The 7003-nt window shown below is 42.9% G+C and overlaps 1 pseudogene; it reads left to right on the forward strand.

Annotated features, from left to right (window-relative positions):
- The first annotated feature begins 2249 nt into the window (after positions 1–2249).
- Positions 2250–5341, forward strand: LOC144296602 (large ribosomal subunit protein uL24 pseudogene; annotated as a pseudogene).
- The last annotated feature ends 1662 nt before the right edge of the window (positions 5342–7003 follow it).

A 7003-nucleotide genomic window follows, 5' to 3' on the forward strand; every position in this document is an offset into this window, starting at 1 on the left:
TGAGACAGCGGCCCCCGCCAAGGGCAATTTACTCCCCACTCACACGTTGAGCTCCACTTGCCAGCGAAGTGCTGGAGGAGCGCCCCGGGCCCACGGCGGAGGAGGAGCCCAGCCGGTAGCATCTGCCGCCCCTGGGGAACTACTCCCACCGGGGCCGTGGAGTCCCGCATGCAGAGCTGCTGCTCCCCAGTTGGCTGCTAGGACCCGGCTCCAGCTCAGCCCTGCTTGAGATTAATACTAGTGTCTGCAATCGTTTCTTGGGCAAGATGTTCTCCCAGGAAACATGCGCTCTGGCGTGGCTCTCTCATTCTCTGATTTTAAAACATCTGAAGCGTGGTGATTCAGCTAAGTTGTGCACAATAAAATGGCCCCAAGGATCAGAGGGACCTCTGGGACAATGCGTGTCTTGGTAGTACCTGGGGACAGGGGGTCCGTGTGCGGGAACCTCCTTACTCGTTTCACCTTACAATGGACGGTCACCCAAACTTCAGAGAGTAGATACTGGAAGAGGACCCGCAGGGGAGGGCTTCTGGGACCCTGTTCGCATGTCGTTTCTTGATCCTGCGCTGGCTCCGTGACAGAATGCCAAGCCTCTTTGCTTTTGCCACTGACTGGGGAGTGTGCCCGTCCCTGAGGGCAGTGAGTGAGGCAGGTGCCAGCTGCCTGCCAGCTCAACCAGGGGAGCCCGGCAGGCCTCAGCACCAGTGAAGGTAGGCCTTGCAGCCAGACCATCCCCCCGATCCAACCTCTTAAGCTTATTTTAAGTTAGAAAGGGGATTGACAATGGAGCATGACGTTTTTACTTATTTTGTTTTTTTTTTTTAAAGATTTTTAATTTATTTATTCATGAGAGACACAGAGAGAGAGAGAGGCAGAGACACAGGCAGAGGGAGAAGCAGGCTCCATGCAGGGAGCCCTGAGTGGGACTCCATCCGGGGACTCCAGGATCATGCCCTGAGCTGAAGGCGGCGCTAAACCGCTGAGCCCCCCGGGGTGCCCACATGATGTTTTTATAATGTTTAAAAAACGTAAACATAACATAGATAAATAAAAATGCACAGACCATAAATGTATGATTGGTTGGATTTCACACAGACCACACCCAAAGGCACCTGCCACAACTGATCTTTCTCTTCTTTTTGCTGATGCTCAGCTAACGAGGAGTTTGCACGCTTTCCATGCACAATGCACCTTTTCTTCCTGAGCACACAACTTTCTGAACTAGATGGGTTTTGCTCCCTGAGACTTGTCATTGTGGACATGCTAGGCCAGATGGGACTAACAAGGGAAACTCTGACTCTGGGTTGGGGTGGTCAGAGCATTGCTGTTGGAATGCAAGGTGGCCGAGAGTCCTTCCAGGAGAATGCAGAGCTTCTCCCAGCCTGGAAGGCCCCCTCGGAAATGGTGACCTTGTGCTGAAACCAGGAAAGGATGGAGCGCATGGAGTAGATGACAGCGTGACAGAGAGAGAGCTAGTGAACTAGGTCTAGAGAGAAAGCTCATCTCTCCCCAGCAGTGCTGTAACCTCAGGGAGACACAGCCCACCCACTGAGGACAGCCTGCAGCACGACAAAAGCTTGGCAACTGGGAGCTGATGCAAGTCATGGACATGTCCCCCCACCTCCCCCCCCACTTCCTCCTGAAAGCCCTCCGCCTCTGCCCTCCAAACACAATCACCGCTTCCTCCTCTGTAACCTGGATGCAATGCTTCTGATAAATGCTAATTAATCGACCAAACGTGGATCAGGCACTGCTGGGGTTCCCATGGTGCACAAGACTGACCCCGGAGCTGATGGGGGTATGGGGTGCCCACAGATTATTATGACCACAGGGAACTGGGGTCCAGGGTTCACAGCATGCTTCTTGGAGGAGACTGCATAGTCTTTCAATAGGACTCAGTGCAGGGAGAGCAACTGGTAGGAGACAGTCTGGCGAGAGTGTGAAAAAGTCCAGGGAAGAGAGAGCTTGGGCATGTGCCAGGGACAAAGGGACTTCAGTAAGAGAGTCTCCGGGAGAACTGAGGGAGCGTGGCCACCCCGCCCTGGGGCCACGGAGGGCTGGGACCAGAGAAGGGAGGCCCTTGCCCGAAACCAGGTTGAGCTTTATCCCATAGCCAAGGGAAAGTCCTCCGAGGCAGGTAGGCAAAGGGATGACACGATCTGCTTATGTTCCAAACAGATCATTTTGGGCTCTTTTGGATATGTTCTTAATGCACGAGGTCTGCTGCTCCCTGTAAGGTCTTTGTGGGGATGGCACCAGAGCCTCCCCCCCACCCGGGGCAGCGCTCAGCAGCCTTAGTGGAGGCCCGCTGGGGGCTGCGCAGCATTGCACACGTAACCCACCCACTCACTGACTCTAGGCAACCTATTAAGATCAGCAGTCTTCACTCCATTTTTGGCATAAATTCCAGCTGAGAAGGCATGCGGATGCTTCCCTTGTCTCTTGAAAACCTTAAAAGATTTCATTTTCCTCTAAAAAGACTAGAGTTAAAAAAAAGAAATGTTCTCGGAAATTTTGGAAACATGCTTGCTCTGCCCATTGCTTATTTTTTTTAAACCTATCTTTCAATTTTTTAAAGATTCTGTAACATTTAACAGATACAAAATAATAGATATAAGATTGAGGCATAATAATAAAATGAACACCATGAACCCACCACAGGGCCTAAGAACAAGACTGTCACCAAGGTCACCAAGAAGGTCACCAGTGTCACCAAGGTCACAAGAACAAGAGTGTCCCTCCCTGAATCCATCTGCCTGCCTCTTCCTTCACCCTGGGATAACGACTTTCCTAAATTTTCTCTTTATCAGCTCCTTGCTTTTTTATTTACAGTTTTATAATATGAAATTTAATTTTGAATGTTTTGAACTTCATAAACTATCGTACTCTATGTTAGCTTTCCTAAGACTTTTTTTGATTCAACATTTCTTCTAAGATTCATCCTTACTTTTATATGTTGCTAACAGTCATTCATTTTCACTGCTGTATAATATTCCATAGAGTGATCTCATCATGATTTATTTATCTGTTCTCCCATGATGGACATTTCAGTTGTTACTCAGTTTTGTCTATTCTGAACCGTGCTGCTGTGAAAATTCTTCCAGATGCCTCTTGGCACCCTGGCACAAGAGAAAGAGCGATCCTAGAGCATGTACCTAGGAAAAGCTTGCCAAGCCTCCAAATTGTTTGCTAAGTGGCCATACCATTTTACATCCTAGGAGAGTTCACTGGAGGATTGATTGAGATGGAATGGCATTGCGGTACTCATTGCGGTACTCATTCAGTGATCTGGTTGGTAGGATGGGATTGTCATCTTATTTGCCACTTATATCTCCTCTGAAGATATTTGTGACTTTGTTTGGCCCATTTTATTGTTGGATGGTATGACTATTTTTTTTTAAGGTTTTATCTATTTGAGAGAGAGAGAGCACGAGAGAGGGTAGAGACAGAGGGAGAGGGAGAAGCAGACTCCCTGCTGAGCAGGGAGCCTGATGTGGGGCTGGATCCCAGGATCCTGAGATCATGACCTGAACAGAAGGCAGACACTTAACCAACTGAGCCACCCAGGTGACCAATATGACTATTTCTTGTTGATTTTTTATTGTTCTTTAGAACTACTCCTTTATTAATTACATATATCTAAAAACCAATTCCCAGCTTGTGAAAAAACTCTCTTTCTGGAGTAATATAGATTTACAAAGTTACAAAGATAGTACAGAGAATTACCATCTACTCTTCACTCAGTTTTCCCTAATTCTCACATTTTATATCACCAAGGGGATTTCTCACAACAAAGAAACACCACAAACATTGGTATATGTTACTGTTAACTAAACTCTTGGCTTTCTTTGAATTTCACCAGTTTTTCCAGCAATGTCTTTTTGCAATTTCAGGAGCCAATGTAGGATACCACTGTGCATTTCATATGTATTGCCTTAATTCCCTTTATGTTGTATTTTGATGAATAGAATTCTTAATTTTAATGCAGTTACATTTTTCATTTATAATTAGTACTTGGGGGAACTTGTTTAAGATCTTCCTGTGTCTATATCATTATGACGCTCTTCTATATTTAAGTTTTGCCTTTCATATTACAGTCTTTCTTCCATCAGGACTGATCTTTGTACATGATGTAGGATAGACATCAATTCCATTTTTGACCTATAATAGTAGCTGCATAAAGAGACCTTATATTTAATATGAAAGTCCCTCTGCTTTTTTCTTCTTCAAAAATTCTTTGTGTCTTCTAGGTTCTTTACCTTTACATAAAAATTTAGATTCAGCTTGCTAAATTCCTTGGATAAGCCTGCTGCGAGTGGCTTGCAATTGCATTAAGATTATTCAGAGAGCATTGACATCTTCATAATATTCCATTTACAATGGCAGTATCTGCTATCCATGAACTTCATGTTTTCTTTAAGATTTTATTTATTTAAAAAATATTTTATTTATTTATTTATTCATAAGAGATACACAGAGAAAGGCAGAGACACACAGAGGGAGAAGCAGGCTCCTCATGGGGAGCCCAGTGTGGGACTCAATCCCAGAACCAGGATCACACCCTGAGCCAAAGGCAGATGCTCAACCACTGAGCATGGTGTCCAGGCGTCCCTGAACTTCATGTTTTCTACATTGATTCTGGTCTTTAAAAAATAAATCTCCAGTCCTCGCTTTTGCAACCACTGCTAAAGCACCAGTGGCCAAAAAAGAAGTTCAATTTCTTTGTGACTTCTGACCAGAGTAAGAACCATAAAGGCCATTTCAATGCCCCTTCCCACATTGGCAGCAAGATTTTGTCTCCCCTCTTTCCAAAGAGCTGAGACAAAAGTACAGTGTTGAATCCATACCTATCCGAAGGGACGATGGCATTCAGGTTGTTGCAGGACACGATAAAGGTCAGCAAATTGGCGACATAGTCTAGATTTGTAAGAGCTATGTCATTGGAACATCTGGGTGGCTCAGCGGTTAAGCATCTGCCTTTGGCTCAGGGCGTGATCCCGAAGTCCCGGCATCAAGTCCCACATTAGGCTCCCTGCATGGAGCCTGCTTCTCCCTCTGCCTATGTCTCTGCCTCTCTCTCTCTGTGTCTCTCATGAATAAATAAATAAAATCTTTAAAAAAAAATAAAAAAAGAGCTATGTCATCTACACTGAACAAGTGTAGCAGGAGAAGACTAATGGCACAGCTGTCCATGTAGCATTCATCCTAGCAAGGTTGTTAATACTAGACCAAAACCAGACAAAAACCCCCAAAAGATCCTTGAACATAAAGTCAAATCTTGCCAACAGGAAATGAAAAGAGCAAATATAAGGAAGAAACAATTGAGAAGATGCACAAATAAAGTAATCCTGTACTTTCATTAAAAATTGCTAAAATGAAGCACCTGGGTGGCTCAGTCGGTTAAGCAGCTGCCCTCCGCTCAGGTCGTGATTTCCGGTCTTGGGATCAAGCCCTGCGTCAAGCTCCCTGCTCAGTGCAGAGTCTGCTTCTCTCTATCCTCCTGACCCTCTCCATCTGCCCCTCTCCCCGCTCATGCTTTCTCTCTCTCAAAAATACATAAATAAAATATCTTTTAAAAATTGCTAAAATGAAGGTCACTTAGGTGGTTCAATTGGTTAAGTGTCTAATTCTCAGTTTCAGCTCAGGTAATGACTGCAAGGTTGTGAGCTGAAGCCCCAAGACCAGCTCCATGCTCAGAGGTGAGTCTGCTTCCCCTTTCACTCCTTCTGCCCCTCCTCCACTGGCATATACTCTCTCTATAAAATAAATAAATCTTTAAAAACACTAAAATGAATAAATAAAATAAGTGTTTCAATGTTTTTTACTTTTTTCTCTAAAAGAAAAAATTTGTTTTTGTTAGATTTATTACTACATAGTTGATGCTTTTGCTGATACAGTAAATAATATATTTTTATATTTTCTAAGTTTATTGCTAATGCTTAGAAATCCAACTGTTTTTTTAACTCTTTAAATTGAGAAAATTCACAAATCATAGAAGTTGTCCTTTTAAAAGTATACAATCTAGTGTGTTCACAAAGTTGTGCAGCCATTACCACTACCTAATTCCAGAACATTTTCATCTCCTCAAAAATAACTCCTGTACCTATTAATAATCAATCCCCAATTCTCCTTCCCCAGATAGCAACTAATTTACTTTTTATCTCTATGGATTTGCCTATCCTGGACACTTTGTATAAACGGAATCATATAATATGCAGTCTCGTGTGACTGGCTCTTTGCACTTAACATTATATTTTCAAGGTTCACCTACATTTAGGATGTATCAATATATCATTTCTTTTTACAGCTAAATAATATTTCATTGTATGGATGTCCCATACTTTGTTTATCTGTTCGTCAGCTGATTGGCCTGTAAAGGGTTTCTGCTTTGGCTATTATGAATAATGCTGCTGTAAATCTTCATGTACAAATTTCTGTGACATAAGTGTTCAGTTTTTCTGGATAAATTCTGAGGAATGGAATTGCTGGGTCATATGGTAACTCCATGTATAACTTTTAAAGGAACCATCAAACTGTTTTTCAAAACAGCGGCACCGTTTTTATATTCCCACAAGAAGTATATTTCTCACATCCTTGTCACCATTTATTATTGTCTGTCTTTTTTAATTATAGCCAATCTAGTGGGTGTGAAGTGCTATCATTGTGGTTTTGATACACATTACTCTAATGACTAATGCTGTTGAGCACCTTTTCACATGTTTATCAGTCATTTGTATATCTTTTTCAGAGAAATGTGTTTTCCTATCCTTTGCCCATTTTTAAATTGGGTTATGTGTGTTTTTATTGTTGAGTTGTGAAAGTTCTTTATATATTCTAGATATAAGTTCTTTATCAGATGTACAATTTTCAAATACCTGTCCTCTATTCTATAGGTTATCTTTTTACTTTTTGGTAGTGAAGCACAGACGTTTTTAACTGTGATGTAGTTCAATTTATCTGTTTTTTTCTTTTGTCACCTGTGCTTTTTAATGGTGATAGACCA

Source organism: Canis aureus, chromosome 24 (assembly GCF_053574225.1).
Source record: "Canis aureus isolate CA01 chromosome 24, VMU_Caureus_v.1.0, whole genome shotgun sequence".
Lineage (NCBI taxonomy): Eukaryota > Metazoa > Chordata > Mammalia > Carnivora > Canidae > Canis > Canis aureus.